This window comes from Thermobia domestica, chromosome 4 (assembly GCF_964235325.1).
Source record: "Thermobia domestica chromosome 4, izTheDome1.hap1.1, whole genome shotgun sequence".
NCBI lineage: Eukaryota > Metazoa > Arthropoda > Insecta > Zygentoma > Lepismatidae > Thermobia > Thermobia domestica.
Window position 1 is genome coordinate 43,362,812 of NC_137457.1, and position 20,296 is coordinate 43,383,107.

General features: G+C 34.4%; 1 long non-coding RNA gene across 1 annotated transcript in view; it reads left to right on the plus strand.

Annotated features, from left to right (window-relative positions):
• The first annotated feature begins 524 nt into the window (after positions 1-524).
• The window catches only part of LOC145683305 (uncharacterized), a 175,912-nt gene continuing 156,140 nt past the window's right edge, over positions 525-20,296 (plus strand). The window contains exon 1 of the long non-coding RNA XR_014131006.1: positions 525-574. This is a non-coding gene — a long non-coding RNA (uncharacterized LOC145683305). The remainder of the gene's footprint in view (positions 575-20,296) is intronic.

Sequence of the window (20,296 nt, forward strand, 5' to 3'; positions counted from 1 at the left end):
ATTTAATAACCCATATAGGTTTTGGGAAATAGGTAGTTGTAATTGTTACTATAACTGGTAACCTTCTATACCGCTTACAATCATACAACATCACTGTTTCTGTTAATGTTTTTTTATGTGTGTATCATAGTTTTGGATTTAATTCTTCAATACCAAATAATTCAGGTTCGAAGCGATAAGTATTGAGAATTACTGGGGTATATAATTATATATGTGTATTTATTCCGCAACAACCATATTTACAGCAAACTTTATACTCTTTGTTTTGGATAATAATATATTTTGTGCTAGAATGTAAGGGAGCCGAGTTTTTTAAAAGCATTATAATGCTATTATCATTATTACCATTTTTAAAAACACTATTATTATGACAAATTTAAATTACAATATATGTAACAATAGAATTGAATGGATGTTTTATTTCGTATTTTCAAAACATTTGTGTGTGAACTGAGCTTGTTTGTTATTTTATTTTGTAACAACATTGATTGCCTTACAGAAACACATCACTTGCTTACTTGGCACATAAACTGGAAGTAACTTTTTGTATTATTGCCAGCGTTTAGTGATTTTGGTAATGGAATTTGTATATTTCTTTTAGTAGAAAACTTGAATATTATTAAAAATAATTATAAGTTCCATTACGTCATCACTAGGATTAGTTTATGTTGAAATTATGTATAGTAATTATAATCCACTGAAACTGTTCCATGTCAGGAAAATTTGATTAACATGCTTTACTGATTTTAGCTATTAGTCTTTTAACTTTTGCCAAGGTTTACTTTATTCTTGCGATTTTATCCATACATTTTTTACGCTTCACCCGTTCCAGAAGTCGTCTCACCATTGTTTCGCTCCTCAAAATTTAGTAAAAAAAAACGCTAAAATACTTTAGAGTACCAAAGATTGGAAATCCTAAAATGTAAGTATGTCATACTGTAAAATATGTGCTAAGATGTATTGAAAGATATATACTAACGTGATAAATTCACATAATTGTGTCAGAAGGGCTAAGTGAAAAAAAAAAACATTTCGTGCTAGAACTTGAGGTTAAATATAACTTCCATTCCAGCGGTGAGAGTTTGCCAAGCGCTCTCGTTTATCCCTCAGCAAAGAAGGATATTTTTTTCAAACTCATGTTCCGTAGATGTAGACTGTCTTGATTTTTTGATTATTTTGATTTTTTGCTTGTTAGAAGGAATTGTTTTGACTTTTTGTTAAACAATAATTGCTCTCAAGGATTCTGACTTTTTTAACCAACACTTTTGTGAATATTCATTAAATGATTGTTCAAAAAATTGCAAGAATACATGGATCACTAGTAAGATTTTCACTTGATTCAGTGTCAATGTTTTCTTCAATTACTCGTTCTTTAGTATGTTTCATGTTTAATTATCCTCCGTAATTTGGCGGTCTCATTTTCAGATTTTATTATGCGTGTTGAGTAATATCGTGCTTTTGCTAATTTTAAATTGGAACTATTTTCAATAATTTGGAACATATTGAAACTATTTAGCTTTTCCATTAAAAATAGCCTGCCGTATATACTTGTAAATATACTCGTAACTATAATGAAAATTCCGCACATTCTTGTACCATTTAGAAAAAGACTAATACTGTCATATAACGACAAAGTGATATCCTTACTTATTGTTTTATCAAAAACGAGAAAACATTTTCAAATAATTTCAATACGTAGTAGGTATGACGTAGTCACTACCATACGCCTATTAATACATAGGTAGTAACATCAAAATGAGGAGACGACCCTCTAGAAACAAGGTCGCATAGAAAGGATTTTACAATTAAGCGAGGATCATACCGGAATAATTAACCAGATTCGGAGCTTTTGTATTACGAATAATTTATATAGAAACATATTATTCATAAATAGTTATCGTTCATTTTATCATAATTTACTACAACCTTTACTTAACATAACAAAAAGCATACAGCCTTTATAAAAGACTATGGCATCTTTTCTCAAACCCGTTTAATATATATTTATTTAACTTAGACTACATTACATCCTATAGAGCCTCTTTTGGACATGAACTATCTGGGTCGGAAGTCTAAGGACGAATATTTAACCATTCATAACTTGTGCAATAGATTAAAATTCAGAACTAAATTGAACCTCGACCTCCACGATTAAATATTAAACCATATGTAAAGGACGAAACATATTAAAATTGATTTTATATATTTGGTGTAGACTGTGTGAATTTTTTAAACGGTTCAACACCTTAATATCTGTCTTCACATTTATCAATGTATCATCGACTATTATATAAGACAAAAGTTATGACCTCGATGTCAAAGGTAAAATATTTAATTATGTATTGCCCATAAACAGTACAACATATCAAAATTCTGTATCCAAACAAAGCAATTGTCATTGACTATTATATACGGCAAAAATTGTGAAAGGTCAAATATCTAACCTTGTATAAGTCGAAATTGTTACGATATATTAAATTGTATTTTCTAACATAGCAATGTTACATTGATTACTATTTACACCAAAAGTTACGAACTTTGAGGTGAAAGGTTAAATATTCACTTGTTACATCATGTTAAAATTTTGTTTAGTGTTTCATTGTAAGGGCAACAACGATTTGATATGAGAAAAGCAGTGATCTCAAGTCAACTTTTATGGGCATGATAAATTTCTTAAACCCTATTTAACATACCAGGATTTTTTTTCTTTAAAGTTTCTATGTCATTCTATATTTCTTTTTTTTTCATCCTCTCACAAGACTCTTTTTATCCAAAGTTCTTGAAGTGAATCTATTTAAAAGCAAGTAGTTCAACCATTAAATTTAAAAACTTCTTTCCTTTATTTATTTTTTAATTTTCTTCCTTTTATTTACAAATTTGATTTTTTTAAATATTTATGAACCTTACACAATTACAACCATTAACATTACCACTAATTCTACTAGTTCCAAGTTCCTTTGATATTGACACATTTAGTTTTAGTGCAGCATCTTGGAACTTCGTAATAGTTCATACATTTGTGTCCTACCCGACAAAATTATATATCACTCAAATAATCCAAGAGGTGTCATTTCAAAATGTGCAAAAATGTTCAATTTGTACCAAAAAAAAATTAAATTCATATTAAACATTTTAAAGTTTTAGACACTTCAATTGCCTGTATTGCGAGAGTTTCAAATTTGAAATTTAATTAGCTCACAATTCTGTACTATTGTCTACGCCGAAAACTATTTGTTCCAATGTCAGAAACGAAGGATGGTCATCTGAAATTTGAATTGTCTACTTTTATGCGCTGCTAAATCTTAAATTTTGTATTTTAACTAACATGGAATTCTCTACAATTGCCGGATATGTCTATAGCAACCAGAAAAAATGTACTATTCGAATAAGCGCGGAAGAGTCATTACAAAATTTGGGGACCAATTTTGTATTCCGAATTTTCAAAACAAAATTTAACTAGCTCAAAACTGTGTACCAGTCTCACATCTTTTTATGCATATAATGAAAAGAAAATGTACCATTTAAATAAGTGAAGGAGAGCAATATTAAACTTTGTAGTTTCATTTAGTTTAGTGCTATCTTTTCAAATTCAAACTTTAAGTAACTACCTCAGTACCTTCTTACTGAATATTTATATTCTATGAATTTCGAATTATGCATATTTACTTATCTATATAAAACGTATCCAAAATGGGGTCTACAGAATGTAATTCGCCATAGTAAATCTGTTTTGTAAGGCTTAAAAATCAGATTATTATATTTATAATGGCTGTATAATTTCTGCTATGATAAATTGCAGTAAACAATTAATGCCCCATTAGTGCAATTGTGTTACATAGGGGTCGTTATAAGGCTTACGGTTTTCTTGTGTAATTTGTGCTATGCTGAATAGACATTCGAAAGTTATTGTAATAAAATAAAGTCATCTGCTATGCTAAATAAGCGTTAAAAAGTGTAATTGTATCCTTTCGTAACAATGTCTGCTTTTGACATAATTTGTACTATGTCATTTAGGAGTTGAAACTATGTTGTAGTCCTTCATAAAAACTTAACCACAAATGTATCTTTATAGTGTAATCTATGCTATGGTAAAAATTGGTAGACGAAATGCTTTAGTAATTTCTATTATTTTTAACAGGGTTTTTTAAGACAGTTTTCTTAGCCTTTACCAATTCCTTGACTTTAAACAGTAGATGGAAACGTGCTCGTGATCTAGCGTAAGTTTATGTTGGTAAACATGGGGTTGCAGGTATGCTTGTACTTTTGCGAAACATTGGTGAAGTTATTCTTTTACCATTTCAATATGGTATAGGAAAATGCGCTTAATTACTTTTACTGTTCTTATGCTCAATTTTTGCTTGTAAGCTGTTGAAAGGTGCTCATAATATTATATAGATTGTTATATATATTTTATGTTAAAAAAATAGGTTGGTATATGTGTTCATATTCTTTGACTATCATTTCTGCTGTATTAAGGGTGTGAAAATGTGCTTAGGGGATGAAAGAGGAGCCTTAATCCTTTGTCAGCATATCAGAGAGGGGCCGTATAAGGGCAAATTTTAGCATCCCTGATGATGGGTAAATTCCCAGGAAGATATTTTTCGGTAATATTCAGGGGAAGATACCCCAAAATAGGAATTTTCCGGGAGTTTATGTACACTCACGTCCAAGATTATTGTCGCATGTCTATAAATATGTTGTTATAGAAATATAATTTGATACCGAATTCGCCCGGTATTTCTTATAATGTTAGTATGTGTATAATCAGCAAAAACATGTATGTGGAAAATTTTATTTAAAAAAGAACAGTAATATAGAACAATAAAAAGAAAATAAAACTTTCTTGTCCATTAGCAACGTTTTGTTTTCCTATGAAATTTACCACAAATATACATTTTCTGATTATACACATACTATCAGTATTAAAAGTACCCCGCAAAATCATTACCGAATAATATTCTTACAACAAGACATTTATAGATATGCGACAATCATTTTGGACATGAGTGTACAATCACAATAAAAATTTCATTCTATTACTATATTATGATTTCAAAGTTAAATTCGTTTTCATATCACAGTATTAGTGGTCCCCAAAGGTATTGTGTTCTGAACGGTATTGTGTTCTTTTATTAATACTTTATTATATTTAGAGAGTACGCATAAATGTATATTTACTTACAATATGTTTGTATAATATGCTTCTCCATTTCTGCATGCTGTCACAGCCTTTCTAGATTTGGAGTTGGAATATATGTTCATTGTATACCTCTCTAGGGTTGCGAAATATACCATAGGTTTCTGCATGTTGTCAAGCGGCTGATGTTACTGTGTTCAACTGGAGTCGTAACTACAATTTTTCTGCGTACTCGTGTAACTTCTACATTGAAAGTGCACATTCGTCACCAAGTGCTCGGTAAACCATGTGTCTGTGTGAATGTGTGTGTGAGTGAACCAGAATGCAATCTTTAAATTTTACGTACCACGAATATGCTGGATAAGATAAGAAAAGACACTCGAAGTGAGTGCGGAACACTGAGAAACCGCAATTTTGCTTTAAGTCCTAGATAAAAGCAGAGACGATATTCGTATTTAGCATGTCCGAAAACACCTACATACCGAGTTCAATCCAAATCGTTTAAAATTGTCATAAAAAGGGTGCATGCCACATAAACCGTAAGCCCTGGGTAAAAGAATATGGTATTCTTAACCAGCATGTCAGAAAAACTCTGTAAGCCGAGTTTCATTCCAATCGGTTAAAATTGTCTTCAAACGGACGCACCCTACATAAACTATTAGACCTACGTAAAAATAAATATGGTATTCGTAATCAACATGCACGAAAGCCTTTATATGATCAGTTTCATTACAATCGCTTAAAATTTTCATCACAATGGCATATCCCACATAAGCTATAAGACCTATGTAAAATAACTATGATAGTTGGAATCAGCATCTTCGAAAACCCTTTTACACTGAGTTTCATTAAAATTGGTTAAAATTGTTACAAAAGGGAGTACCCGATATAAACTGTAAGGTAATAACTTCACCTTACGTTATAGTCATAAAAATCACCAAAAACACCGCCGCCAATGTCATACTCGTGCTGCTCCTGTGTGTTATGGAAACCGGAACTGGAACAGTAGTCGGAATCGGAATTGTAATGTTTCTGTGCATGGTTGTTATTTCTACTAAATTGGAACTGTAATTTTATTGGACATGCGCTACCAAGTGTTCCGTGAACAATGTGGTTGTTTGTGAGTGTGCGTGTGTATGCGTGTGTGCGCGTGTGTTTGTGTTCCCGCATTCTTATCCTTGTTGGTAGCTGAATATGGTTTAACACCTTACCAGATCAGACCGGAAGAATTGTTGGGACATTTTCCCGTACCATCAATTTTGAAGCCTACAGGAACTTCGTTGAGACCACTTGGGTCTTCTGGTCGAATTTTGGGAAGATCAAAATAAGAACTCACAACCGTAGTCGTATACAGATTTGTTAAATTAATTCAAACATATGGAGTAGGAAACACGTAAGATGTCTTTGTTGGCAAAGGACAAGTAGCGACCGCAGCCAATGATTGTTGGGGGGGATAGGGCTAACTACGTATTCAGTGAGTCTCAGTAGAATAGTAGTGTGCCTCTATCGAGGAAGCAGCCATAAAGTAAAATAAGCTAACTTTTATAAACCAATGAGGCCAAATTATTAAACCAAATATTATATATGGTGTGAGTGTGGTGAAAGTGGTAAGTGTGTAGCGAGTAACATTTATATGACGGTCAATGTGATTTAATCCTACAAAATTTACTGGAAACCACACCCTAGAAGAGGATCACTTTTAAAAGAAAATCTTCGGTGACAGGTCCCACGTACAGCTGTGCGATATTTTGATATACCAATTGATAGATATTTTTAAGTATCGAAAACTTTTAAGATCGATTTTCAATATTTTTCAATACTTCGGTATTTTTCAGGGTTACAATATTACGATTCTTCGATACTTTTAATGCTTTAATATGTTCATGTTTCGCAACATTTCGATACTTTCTATTTAACCTCTTCAATCCCAGGTAATTATCTGCAGTTGTACAAATTTAAAAATTTGTGTATTTGTATCGTAGAAAAAGCAAATTTGAATATTTTTAAATTGGAGTGCTATAAAACATACAAATGACGTTTTGTGAGAAGACAGTACCTAGGTATATTTAATTTTATCACCCGAAGCTGCATAATCGAAAAAATAAAGAAAAACTGTGAATTTCAGTATATTTGTTATCTAGTGCTTATGTATTCTTCAACTATCAAAATACGAGCACAATATCTTAAAGGTGTCTACCAAAGGCGATTCGTAAGGTAAATTACGACAGGAAAAAAATAAGTGGTATTGCTTCAAACAAACAGACGTAAAATTTCCTCCTGTTCTGACTGTTGAGAACTAAACTAAGAACAGTTAATAACATTTCTTCTCGAAGTGTGATGCAACAAAACTTTTAAGTTTTACGGACATGAGTTCCCTCCCAAGCCGAGTCTGGTGTTTAAATAGTATTTTTTATTATTAGTATATTCCTTATTTCTCCTTCTGTATTTCATATCTGTTTTACTTTGCACGCAAATCATCAGGACAATTTCTATTTTCTCAATAAACAAAAACATTTTTCCTTAGTGCAATGAAACTTTTTGATATCGAACACCCAACCTTTCTCCATCCCCATGCACCAGAGGTGAAGGTTCTACCACTGATCCACCACGGTCCAACCGAGATCAAAACTGAACCCGATGTGATAGCAGATTTCTACAAATTTTGGTTGACAGAGTAATAAAGTCGGAGATCAAACCTATATATTGAGGCCGCGGTGGTTTAATGATGGAGAGCTCAGGTCTGGCGCTTGGGGTTCCTGGTTTGATCCCAGCTTGCAGCAAGTGGGCTTCGTAATGGACAAACACCTTATCTTTGGATTTTTTCTGGATTCTCCCGCTTCCCTCCAGTTGATTTCACCATTTCATTCATTCTCATCACTACCTCCTTCAGACTACATGACACAAGTGTAGGGCATAATACCCAAAGTTATTTTATTTTTTCAGTTCAAATTTGTCCATGCGAAACTGAATCCATATCAAGAAATATTTTTTCACAATTACAGCTTTTGTCCCATGAGATCACTTTCAAAACCGGAAAGTGTGTATTTCCACCACTTTCGAGGTGAGTGACAGAGATCTAAATGGAACTTATTCTTACGACGCTAAAACCATAAAAATCAATTTCTTGCTATCGCTTATCGTTAACCCGAATGTAGATAAAAATCGAATTTTCAAAGACTAGGAAAACTGAGTCAAAGATGAAACCTAATAGGGATGGCCAATTCTGGAATGTCTCCTTTCCACAATCCAGAAAGAAAAATCGCAAAAATTCCGGAAATTAGAAAAAATCGGAATTCGGTAAAATCTGATTTTCGAAAAAAAATCGTAATTTAGAAAAAACACGGATTCGATAAAAATCCGATGTCGGTTAAATTCCAGAATCCGAAAATTTCGAAATTCCGGAATTTTCTAAATTTCATATTTTCCCGAACTCCATATTTTTTTCCACTTCGGAGTTTTCCCAAATCCAGATTTTTTATGAATTCCGGAAATTTCCGAATTCCAGATTTTTTCGAATTCCGAAATTTTTGAATATGTGAATTTTTCCGAAATCCTTAAGCGAAATTCCCGTTCCGGAAAATTTTGGTCATCCCTGAAAACTATGCATACGATGCTGAATTAATATAAAACTGCTACTTACTGTATACTAGAGTAAATTATCTGCTTCGCTGAGTTAAAATAATAAAAAATTATATTTTCCGTTCGTCACTCAGTTTTGACTATTTCTGAAGCGCTGGTTGATATCCATTTTCGATCCTTTTTTATATCTCACTCTCCTTTCCCAAGCTGAATTTTGATTTAAACGGCATCAGAAGTTTTGCTCATCTGAGCAACCCGCGAAACTATAGATTCGACATTAATATAGGTTATTTTCGATATTTTTATATATATTGATATCTCCCTTCCTCTCCCCTAAACAGCACCTTCAAAATGAAATAACAAAAATCATTCTAGTCACAACCCTCATCTATGCTGAAATTTTGATTGAGATCAGACCTGTGGTTTAAGATTTATTAAGTCACAAACATAATCATATTCATTTTTATTTATATAGATTAACATTTTCCACTATGAAAATCAGTGTTGAAAACTCAACTCGTAGTTTTTCACCACTTTAGCAAAATAGAAATAAACCTTATTTTTGGGATGCTGAATACACATAAAAGTCATCTATCGCATATGTTACCATTTACGATTTATGGAGCTCAATATTAAAAACGAAAATTGTAGCGGGCTTCTATAACTCTAGGTTTTAGTAGGGAGATAAGGATGAAACAGAATCTATCCTTGGAACGGTGGATTGATTGCCGAAACCATTTCTCTTTATCTTTTACTGTTTCTTCGTCTATGCTGAACCTTAAAAACAGAAATAATCTATTGCTACCAGTTTCTGTTTCAATAAGGATTTCATGGGAGTTCGAATTTGCTCATACAACGTTGAATCGATTTCAGAACACGGTTCGCACTATCTGTTGTCATCCCTACTCTCATACCTGTCAACAAACGAACGAAAGGGCATAGCCATCACTTCCCATACTTATGAATATCATAATTTGGAAGTATGAAGCGAGTAAACTATAGTTTTGTTCCTTTCAGGCAAGCGATAATAAATATTTATTCGATATTAAAGGACGTGGTAGGCTTTCAACAAGAAGAATATTGTTTGTGCAAAATATTCAAAATTAAAGAACAAAGCAAACTCAAGTAACAACAACCAATGACATCATTGAACTTTGTCAATCCTCGGAACCAGATGATATACACAATGCCTGTGGGGTTGCTCGTTTAGAAAACAAAGAACTAAACAGAACAGATAAGGATAAGTCTTTTCTCGAGCTACCTGACATGCACATCTGACTGCTTGGGCTTACATGTCACAGTACTCCCACCAGTCATATTGAGATCCACAAACCTATGGAATGGAAACCAGTGTCGGTCATTTTCAATACATTTTCAACCTTTCTCACCGTCATTTCGATGCGCGCTGAGCTTTGACATGTATGTATAGAAAATGTCACTATTCATTTCAGTAATCATTTCATATGAACGTATCACTACTCCTTTTTTTAAAAAAAAAATCATCTATCTGTGTTTTTCTAAATTTATATACGAAGATTTATCTTCCTAACACGAAGAGCTCGTAAGCTGTTCTAATTTGGTATATATTTTAAACTACATCTTCCGCTTTACGTTACGCATCTACAATTATAAATAGCTTAGGGACACTTTGATTTAATTACTTAGAAGTATACGAAGCCAGCGATGTTGACTTGTATACCTAACAAAGCAATAAACACATATAAACATTGATCTTTATATATAAAATAAAACACTGACTTCATGGTTTCAAGTAACCCTATGTACCAAACATGTCATCTGAACGACAACCACTACACTAGTGAGTAAACGTTGAATGAAATTGATTTTGATTTTAACGTCCCTTTCAGTAGCGAGGCAATATAAGACGGGACCTACTGACTAACGTGGAATCGGAACCGCATGTGCTCTCTCCGGGTCTCCCACGCCAAAGGTGCGTACGGTAACCGCTTAGCCACGGAGGAGGTCTGCTTAAACATTGTAGAAATGGAAGCGTAGTAATCCGTTATTTTTCAATTTTCAGTCGTATATTATTTGCATAGACCTTTAATATCGTGCAAAAGAACATGTTATATGGATTTTTTTGATCTACTATAATCTTTCAATGTTCTTGTTTTACCACTGCAGGTGAGCAAAACTGGATTCTCAAGGTCACTTTTCCCCGCGCAGACCGAAAACTATAAAATTTAAAGGTCTAGGTTGATAGAAAGTGTGTTCCCTCCCTGCAGTGCGATCACGTGATGTGTGTTTGCGCTGTTGACATATTATATTTCTTTGTTATGGAGACATGTTGTCGAAGAATATTTTCTCGTAAGCGTAACTGTAATATGGTGGTAAGGTATAGTTTTAATCTTAATATGCTTCTTTGCAAATGTTGGCGTTATAATTACATTTCATGCAGTTCTAAGAAGTTTTAATTTGGCAACAATGGAACAGAATAATAACACACTGATCGCACAAAAATACAATATCGTGAACTTTCTCCCTTCACCTCTCACTTATGGTACAATCAGAGCTACATTCTCGAGCACTTTCGCTGTTTAAAATACGACATTCTTTGCTACTTCCCGTTCTCTCCCCCGCCCCACCAAATTAATACACGTAGATGGCATTACTGAAAAAATGCAAGTTACATTCACACACATTTTGCAAAATTTTATACACACTGTGTGTCTGAACCTGCAAATGCTACAAATTAGGGTACCACTATTTTCCAATAGCTTTAGAATCAGCAGACTCTGTAGATATCGAAAAATTTCACAGGACAATCCAGGGTACCACTAAAAGTTCCTCGAGTAAAAAAATCCTCTCTTTGTTGGTGTTTAAACCGATGGTGGTTGCTCAGAATGTGGGATTTACAAACGCACACATACACACACACACACACATACACCTTTCTTGTTTGCCTTCGAGTATCATGTCAGAACATGTTTGATCATGCCTACCATAATCGAGGTCGCATACTAGTCATCGAAAACATATCTCTTAACGGTTTCATTACAGACATAAGATAATACATTTTACATCAAGACTTAGGAAAGTCATGTTTCATTTTGTTTATACAGGCATCTCTATGGGATTTTGACAGATTTTCATCCTACGTTGTGAAAATATTATCAAATGATATAGGAAGCTTCCGTTATTAGATTATGTTCAAACATTGGAATCCAATACGTTTTAAAACAGCCATATTCATCTTAGCAACCCAGGGAACGTTCCCAGGGCTACAATTTTCCCACATGGGCCTATCATTTAACAACACGAATTTATCACTTTTCATATGCAATATAAGTATACCCTATCGAGTATGAGTAAACAGGTTTTCATCCTATGTTGTGAAAACATTATCAAATGATATGGGAAGCTTCCGTTATTAGATTATGTTCAATCAATGGAATCCAATACGTTTTAAAACAATCATATTCATCATAGCAAACCCATGGAACGTTCCCAGGGCTAGAATTTTCCCACATGAGACCCTAACACTTAGCAGCACGTTTTTGTATGGGTGTTTCGCTATGAGAGTCATATATAATTTCTCGTCCCACGTTTTAAAAAAATCATGAAATCTAATATTTAACTTAGCAACTAAGACCAATTTCATACAATCTGCTGAGTAGCTTCTTTCATTTGAATATCACGCCTTCAGTTCATAACCTACAGGCATCTATTGGGAAAACGACCAAGGGGCTAAATCGCTTACGCTCTTCGGCTTTCCAGGAGGAGAGGGGGGTTCAAATAACTAACCAATACACGATGAGAACACAGCTGGTAGGCGTCCAAGACTATGAGCATACGTATACCATCTTAGCAACAGCATCCAGGGACCGTTCCCTTTTGAAAATGTTTGAAAATTTTCCCACGACCGACCCTAGTGAATTATTCACTACTCCATCTTCTCAATTAGAAGTGGCGACATGTCCGAGCCACCAATTTCCTTAGAAAACTATAGTCATATAACCATGAATTTAACTTAATGGAAGCGTCCTGGATACCCAGCTGGTGTATGTTGTATGTTGAAGAAAACGAGAAGGGCATAGTCACTGCACACGTTCTATCAAGGGATACAAAGGCATGGAGTCTTCGTGTACCTAAAATTTCGTGAATAATTTCGAAACTTTTTAAAGAAATTCATCAGTCGCAGCATATTCTGAGTGAGTAACAAATATGAACTCATCCCTGAGATACTCTTCTTTTCCCAATCATAAAGTTGTAACGGTTCCAAACTTTGATCTGAGAATGGGAGCTGGAGGCTTACTTTTTTTCTAGTCTCTTCATAGCGCCTCGTAAACCATCACATGGGACTTTACCCTTAGGGAAAAAGGGAAAAAAGTGCCAATCAGCCTTTATTGCCAAGTCTTGTTGGTGTACGCATAGATTTAGAAAGTCCTTAAGGTTTATAAACTGTGCAGTTGAACCATCTGAAAAGTATAAAATTTTCTCATGGGCAGTATTATGTTTGTTTTGAAGGAATTCCACAAGCTTCTTCTGAAAAGAATAGAATCTCACGGTATTGTGCTAATGACAGTCAGATATTATAATCTTGTATGTGGAAAATTTCATGTCAAAAGCAGTAAATAAGAACAATAAAACGAAAATTAGTTTTTCTTGCCCATTTGGTATCATTTTGTACCATTCATTCTAATTTTCGTATTAATAATTCTTTTCCTATGACATTTACTACAAATATACATTTGCCTATTACACGCATAGTATCAGTATTAAAAGTACCCTGCAAAATCATTATCAACTTAAATTCTTACAAGAAGACAGTTATAGATATGCGACAATCATTTTGGACATGAGTGTACATCTATTAACAGACATAGATCATTGATGGAAAATCATAGATTTCCTGTCGGGTGTCTTCCAGCAGAGTTTTGATGACGTCAGTTCCAGGGCAAGATGAGCAAGTTCCTATAGAACAGTCCTCAGACAAAGGTTCTCACATTGTGAGGTGTAGGCAGTGCTTGTAAGTTATTATTGAACCATCGAGTTGATTTTGAGTTGATGGTAACGTCCCGTTCAGCAGCAAGGCTATATGTGACATGGAATTACTGATTAACGTCAAATCTGAACCACATGAGCTTCAGGCTGCAATCGAAGGCATTATACAAAAAATGGTGAAAGTTTATAACTTGGCATTTTCAATTATTAACTTCAGTTTTGAAGTGTTGTATAAACGCAAACAGTATGCGTTCCTAGCTTCAAGTTACACAATATTTTTTTGGGCGAAGCTCTGCAAATTTGTAAAACCTTATGCTTATATAAAGAAACAGCTCTTTAAACAACTTATATACCTCCCGCGAATTTTACAAAAGACGTTTAGAAATTTTAGCTTTCTTCCCACTACTGTCTCCTACTGAAAGACAATCTTTTATGGCTGGCATAATCCTTGAAATGTCAGCAATTTGTTAGAAATCCTTGACGGCCTGGGGGTTTTCTGGTGGAAGAACTTCACCGGATTCGTTTCTATTATTTGTATATCGTGATTCCATCACGATCCCATAATTATACTTTGACCGTATCATTATAAAGGCCAAACCAATATATAAGATTTTTTCACAAGTTTAAAATTACCCTTTTTGAGAAATTCGAATTTGAAAATGGCTTGTAATGACGTAAGTGTTAGTTCGGTACGAGATTAGAAGGCAAGATATAACAAATTGAAGAAGCAAATATATTCAATTTTTGGATAAAAAAATAAAACTTTCGAACCGTAAAATTTCGAAAACTAATCAGCCTAGGTTGAAATTTGATATTTTTCAATCTTGCTTTGATATCTTCATGTAACGTAAAAACCATCACATTCCGAAAATGTGAAGGGGAAAATGTGCTTTTTGTGTTGATTTCATGTGGAATGGCCCATACGGGACAAGTTTAGCTTTTAGCAAGTAAAAATATATTTATGATAAATTGAGAACGATAAACAAAATCTAAATATCTTGAAAGATTTACGCAGACTCTCCAAAAGGTTGGCAGAAAAGAAAATCAAATATCAAATTAAACAATACACATAGTTTTATATGTTTAACTGTAACTTCTTGTGCTAAAGTAAGTTGTTACTTGATTTTAGCCTGAAAATAAATGAAATTTTATCAGATAATGGGAAAAAATATAAATAAAAAGTATTGAGTGCGGGCAAGGTATCTTTAGAAGTGTTTATCCACACATGGAAAATATAGTAACAAAAACTCGGTCTTCAGAAGAAATTTTGCCTAAGAAGACGGCAGATAGGACGAAATAGTTTAAATGCGGTTAACATGCAGCGACGTAGAGCAGTATCGCCATTATTGATTAATGTTTTAAAAATGAAGCAGTTCTGCGCTGCCGATTTATAAAATAATTAGAAGTCACAAGAAAAAAATATGTTCTTTTCTATTGAAAGTGATATTTAAGAAATTATTTCATAACATTTGCCCCCTCTTGGACACATTTTAAAATCCTTTTTCCCCTCTGAAATTTAAAAACCCTTAGAACGAAGGAATGAATGTGATTTCAAACTTCGCAAATAACCACTCGCCCACTCGCCCGGAGCGAGTGGTTTATCGGTGCGAGAGAGTATTTCATATCATACAGAAGGTAAGCAAATGGTTTCTATTATGGGATGTGGGCTAGTAGCTTTTCCTAGGGCTAGTAAAATTATGTTGCTTATTTGCATCCCTGGTTTACGAAAATTTATTGGCTACACACATCTTCCGAAAGCTTTCCGTTTTTAGGTGAGAAAAAGTAGTTCTTGTATGTTGAATATTTTTTTAATTTAAAGGAAAACTGTTTTAAATAGGCATTCCGAAATATTTTTTTTTTTTTTTGACAGTTAATTCTTTCGTTGAAAGCCGGGACTTTTCCGGATAACCGTGACGTCTGGCAACCCTAAGTCAACCCGAACTAATTTACGTAACAAAGATATTAAACGATTAACTTAAAATCTTCCTTTAGATCTTTACATGTAGTTCAAGCTGTACAGGTAGTTGAATGAACGACTTCAACTAGTATTCGCAAAAGGCTTCGGTTGGTTCGACCTGACTCAAGAAACTCGGATAATGGGTTTGATTGAGTCAGGCTAACTCACGTCACGGATCAGGCCGAGTCAGAGCAACGCGGGTCACATAATGAGTTGAACCGCAACCCAACCTGTTGGAAACACGAACCCCACCCACGGTTTCTGATTAATATTTTTTCTCCCTTGCTAAGTTTATAGTTTCTTTTGAAGAAAAAACATTATACACAATATACTCTCGAAAGGAAAGTCAGAAACTGCCACCACAATTGAAGTAAAACTCTAAGAGATATTGGGCCGCAAAATCTCATTGATAGAGCGTTCATATGTGATGCATGGGGTCCTTGATTCGATCCCGGTTCACGCCAAGTGAATTTTGTGGTGGATAAACACCGTGTACGTGCGTAGGTTTTCTTGGGGTTCTCCCGTTTCCTCCCACCTACTTCATTCCATCATTTCCTTCATTTCTCATTATTACCGTCTATTTTAGCTTAGCCGGCATAACGTTGGACGTAAAAATTAAATATTTCATTTCATTTCATTTGTAAGAAATTAGAAATATCATAAAATATGTTGGGGTCAGAAAAAAAAACAGTGGACTGCTAGTGTTAAGATCGCCTTACTTACCTGCTTCTCCTTGAATATGCGGTTACTAGTCAGTGAGTGTAAACATTACATCTGATTTGTCTTACCACACGGGTTGTGTCAGTTGGTGAACACATGGAAAAAAGAAAAAGATATGACGTCATTTTTTTAGATCAGCATAAAGCACGCATCAAAGAGTAGCAATTTGGTTCAGTGACCCAGGAATGCGGCAACGGCTGCAGTATGATTCGTTCATTGGATTGCAAAAGGAACTATTCAATAAAACACATTGTTATCACGACCCGATTAACCCATCTGGAGGCCCGGGACTAGAAAAAATATGTGGTCACAGCTGACTTCAACATATACTTTTCTGTTCAACTAAAGTAGGAAAGTGAATGATATATATTTCACATTTTGGTCATATTTTATTTCGTGATGACGAATGTATCTTTGTAACTGTTTTTATATAGAAAGTTCAAATTTTGATCAGAGTACAGGCCCCTGTTTACTTGGAGGCCCCCCTAAAACTCTCTTTTAATCCGTCCCTGATTGTTACTAAATACTTAAGATATAATTTGCGGCAATCATCTGCGAACGCCTATAATTTAAGTATCAGTTCGATATTCGCTTAGTAAGACTCAAAAAAGACAATCTGGATAGACTACAGTGACATTTAAACCTCCAACACTATACTCAAGCCATGTCTGAAATATGCTGCTGTTTCACTTCATGTTATTATTATTATTATTGTTATTATTATTATTATTATTATTATTATTATTATTATTATTATTATTATTATTATTATTATTATTATTATTATTATTAACACTTCTTTCATCTATGTAAGTTGAAATAGGTTTAAGAAATTGTGAAGTAAAACGTCCGTCACGCGTTTCGAATATGATTCCTCGTATAGGGTCCATACACGGTCCACGGTTTGTGCAAACAAGGCTGTTTGTGCAAACAGTTTGACGATGTATGCTACCGTATGAACTCTTTGTGCAAAGGTTTGTTGAAACATTTTCCACATCGAACTCGTTCGAAAGTTGTTTACACGAACATCACACAATCATATGGACCGTGTATGTACATGTTTGTGCAAACACGAGATTTATTTCCGAGTAGGAGGGCCATTATACAAACGTTTCTTGCTTTGTGGCGTCAATGAATAGGAATCAAGAAATATGGAGAGAATTTATTGAACTTTATCGAAACTTACTTGGACTGTGGAAGGTAAAGAGTGGATTATAGAAACAGTAATCTGAAAATTGTGGCTTCACATATTTCTAAAGTAAATACGGCACGAAAATTAATATTAGCAAATCTAACTTTTACAAACGAAAATATCATATTTTGTAATACCGGTAAATTGAACAAACAACTAAAGAAAAACTTAGTTACATTTTGTATGTGTGTTGTACAAGGTACGAAATTCCAGGGAGGTGAGGGACAATTCTGCGAAAAAGGGTAATTTTACATTATTTTCGATAATTACATTTGAAAAGGGACATTTCTCACACTTCCGCGCCTCCTAGGTTAGGACAATTTCGCACTCTGGTGTTTTCTGCATGGACTTTACGAAAAGTCACAAAGAACGAATGGAGACTTTCGAGATATGAACATGGAGAAGGGTAGAGAAATATAGTTGGGTTGAACGAGAGGTTTTGAGATTTTCCCTAATTTCCTCAGTTCCATCAGCCAACTGCCGGGGTGGTACTAGGGCCACTTCCTCCCAAATCAAAGACTTATCTAAAGGACGATGTGACCTCTGAGTTGTAGGCAAAAACTCCTTCTTGTGTCTTTACCTTGAAGAATAAATAGATAAACGAAATAGACACATTTTCTCAAACCTCATGGCTAATAGTGTTCCTGGTGGATGAGTGGTTAAGTTCGTCGGCTAGTAATCAAGGGGTCCGGAATTTGATTCCTGGTAGGGACTAGGGTGACTAGAAGACAACGATCAAAAAGCCTGACACATTGAGTTAGAAAGCCGACCGTTATGAATTCGTAAACCTTTATTCCCCATATGACAATTCAATTCATTAATTGCGTTTATGCATCTTTGACTCAAGCAAGCTGGGAAAGTACATGTTAAAATACTCTGTTCCTTTAGCGGCTTTCAATACGCTTGTTCTTTAAGAATCCTTTAAATATGTCACTGAACGTTCCATTCTTTCTTTCTTTTTTTTTTCTAAGTTGAAACAAACTTAAAGTTCGGACAACTTTGTAGATATTAATTCGGTTTCGTTCTTTTGTCCAAGCAGCATTCATTAATGAAAATACCCGTTAGCAATAAGCATTACTACTTGGTAGGGAAAGAGTTTGTGAACCAACTTTCTTTAAATTCGAAAAACGTTTTCGCTTGGTGTTTTCGCACGTTCGAAAAGTTCGAAATTTTGGAACTAAACTCTTCTTACTTTACAACTTACAAAAATGTACTGAAAATAATTTGCAAATCCTGAAATGTCTGGAGTCATCGAGCCATCAGAATAATGAAAAATAAAATGTTTGTAATGATACAACTAAAAAGCATGATAAATGAACATCCGGCTCGACTACTAAGCCGGATACGAGACAAGACCTCTAAAACCCGGACTGTCTGGCCAAAAGTAGGACATCAGACCATCTTAGTGGGGACATAAGTGCTTCGGATTCCTCGTTAAACTTTAAGTCCATAATTAGGAAGACATCATCATCGCATCGAAGGTAATAGCAATGGTTCAATGGTGCCCCTGGGACAAGATCTAAGGGTCAAAGACCTGTTTTCGGGCAAATGCCGCCTAGGTTAAAGGAGACGGTGATTATGAGAAAAGAATTAAAATGTGGAATGAAGACAATGGGAGCAAGCGGGAACACTCTGAGAAAACCCCCCACACAGTATTTTTCCACCATAAAGCTTACTTGGCTCGATTCGGGATCGAACCAAGGGCTCCATGTACCAAACGTGAACCGTACCACTGAGCCATTGTGGCTCCTTTGCTTTCGGGCAGAACAGCACATAATCATCATTATCTCTAATAAGGCAGTACCTCATTATTTAATAATTATTTTAATAAGTAAAATATATGCTTACCTCTTCATCTGCTTCTCTTTTAATCTCACACTTCTAAGATGTAAACATCCTCCAGTCATAATTCGTTCGTTGCTCACTCAAAACTTGGATATTTTATCATGGTCGCACTCAAGCACTTCATGTGGCAAAATCTTGCCATCAGTAGAATTCGTAACTGCTCGGTTGACGCTGTAAAAGACGTCAGTCACGGATGCCTACAAACAGAATTCCAAACCATAATTCCTAACTGATTCTGCCTCAAATATCAACAACAATATAGGTAGCATAGGCGGAACTACACGGGGGCCAAGCGGTTCCGGTCTCCAAGATGCAAAGCTGGCCCTCCTCAGAATTTTTCTACTGGACTGAAATAATGTTACTAATTTACCTCAATTTACGCTTAACAATTTTAATGATGAATGCATTCGACATGTTTAATAGTGTCTATACTTGTCCGCCTATCGACTTTTTAAAAAAAAAAATGCTCTGGTGCCTGGATATACTAAAATGCCTGGACCAATGTGATATTGAGCAGCATTGCGACCCCCCAATTTTTACTATTTGCGTTTTTATTAATTTGAAACTTTTACTATGTAAATTACTTTTGTATTGGCGTAGTAGTAAGTTTTTCTTGTTTACGTGTGATAAACCAGTCTTCACTCTTATTGTTATTATTTTTTTTATAACATAGTAATGTCTGAATAGTTAAGATTCTTAAAGCAAATTATTAAAGTGCACTAAAAATAGAAATAAAAGAAAAGAAAAGCCGAACTCTTGAACTGCTAAACTCAAGCGATTACCTTCTACATACATGCATATAATACCTATTCAAAATTCAGAATTCAATATCGTTTGTTGCTTTCTCTTCTTCCTTTTATTATTGTTTATGAACTGAAGTTTGTAGTTGAATTCTTAAGGT